Source organism: Pseudopodoces humilis, chromosome 11, assembly GCF_049639895.1.
Source record: "Pseudopodoces humilis isolate 2021_Gansu_Grassland_sample_001 chromosome 11, ASM4963989v1, whole genome shotgun sequence".
Classification (NCBI taxonomy): Eukaryota; Metazoa; Chordata; class Aves; order Passeriformes; family Paridae; genus Pseudopodoces; species Pseudopodoces humilis.
The window spans coordinates 3,362,328-3,364,437 of NC_142210.1; positions in this window are offsets into that span (position 1 = coordinate 3,362,328).

Below are 2,110 nucleotides of genomic sequence, written 5' to 3' on the forward strand. Positions count from 1 at the left end.
CACTGAAATTTGGCAACTGGCATATCCTCAACTTTGTGTAAAATGATAAACAGTGTTTAAAATAGGCAAGTATTTGCAATTCCCCTTAAGCAGAGAAGCATTTTAGCCCAAGATCCACAGGTTTCTGACCCTTTCCCTCTCCTACACCCTTTTAACCTTATTTAATTGTAACCAGTTTTGACCTGTCCCACTCCAAGTACCAGAAAAGTCAATCCCCATGATCTGGTGGTCTGTCTGTCTGTCTGTCTGTCTGTCTGACAGGACATCTGTTCAGCTATGGACACACAGCTGGCTGGCTAACACACTCTTCCAGGACAGAAAAGCAGCTTCTGCATAGACCTAGCTGATCAGACTCAAGTATATTTCCCAGAGTATATTTCCTCAGCTGTAAGTATTGCCAATAAAAAAAAATATGGGGGAACTTAAATAATTTCATTGCACATCTGTAATCCTGAGTGGTATCATCAACAGCTGTTGCAATGGTAACACAAAAACTGATGTGGAGAAGGAGAGTTATTCACCTATTTATCACATGGGGATGCTTAAGTCTTCATGGATAAAATCTTCTGGGTGCTTTCTGAAGTAAAGCGAACTCCAAAACTTTAGAAAATTGAATTATATGTCTGTTACAGCACTCACAAGATGCAGCACCATTGAAATAGCAGAGTTCAGGAAGTTTACCATCCCTGCTGGGCTAACTGCAGACTTTGCAATGGCTGTTTCTGAAGCTCCTTTTCTCCATGCTGTGTCCCTGTGCATGGCAGGTTGGAACTGCAGGATCTTTGAGGTCCCTTCCAACCCAGGCCATTCTGTGAGTCCGTGGTTCCAGGATTCCATGTTAGACCAGGCTCCCAGCTTTCCTAAACAGGACTAACAACAGTGCATGTTTTAGAACAGGCTCTGGTTAGTGGAGGATGGCAGCATTTTAGCATTTACATGTCTAAAATGTCTCAGCCAGCACTGAGTCCCTGGGGAAGGCAAAAGCAGGGCTAAGCAGAGGAGCTGCAGAAGAGCAGGGGAAGATGTTCCCATTTCAGAGCAGGGGAAGGGATGTTCCCATTTCAGAGCAGGGAAGGGATGTTCCCATTTCAGAGCAGGGAAAGGGATGTTCCCATTTCAGAGCAGGGAAAGGGATGTTCCCATTTCAGAGCAGGGAAGGGATGTTCCCATTTCAGAGCAGGGAAAGGGATGTTCCCATTTCAGAGCAGGGAAAGGGATATTCCCATCTCACAGCAGGCTCTGCTATGCTGATTTCCCCACTGCCTGAGTCCCTGAAAATGGATGCTAACAGCTGTTCCAGGAGATGCTGGAATTCTGGGTTACATGCTAAAGCTTTGTGAATTTAAACCTTTTTGGATTTGATGTGACCTGGTGGTGCTCACTGTATCCAGTGTGCTGATGGACTGAAAACCTGGCAGAATTATTCCCCTCAGTAAGGTTTAATCAGTGTTCTGATTTCAACTGCCAGGCCAAGGCTTTCCTACACTCCATCTGCACTAGAACATGGGACTGTGAAGGGCATAAAAACATCTGCAGATGATATTGTACAAAGCAGTGCTGGTCTCATCTGTGTGGTGTGTGTACAGTTATAGACAGTTTCTAGCTGTGATCTTACTCTCAGTGTCTCCAGAACAAGGAAAAAAAAAAAGCATGGCCAGATAATGGGTAAAGCATTTGGTGAAGAACTGCCCCCTAGCCATGCTTTTGTAAACACTGTTTTTCCAAAGTATTGATCCATAAATTTACTCGTTTTGAGAAATCAGATTTTTATTTTTGATGGGACACTTCCAGTATGGAGCTACTCACTGGAGCTAATGGTAACATCCTTACTGGCTTTAGTGAACTCAGGATTTAAGTGCAAGCTGCATCCTACAGCTCTAATTTGCTTCCCTACAACTGCAGCTCACCATTTGAAAACAAGGCTGAGGCTCTGAGTGATGCCTATTGAAAGTAAAAAAATAGCTTACAAGATCTAACCCTCCAGCATCTTGTTTTATACCTAATAGTTCTTTTTCAGCATAGTTGAGAATTATGGTATGCACACATTTAGAGAGTTTAGTATTTTTAATTGGCATTTCTAAAAACAGCTTTATTTGCAGTCATTTTTTTC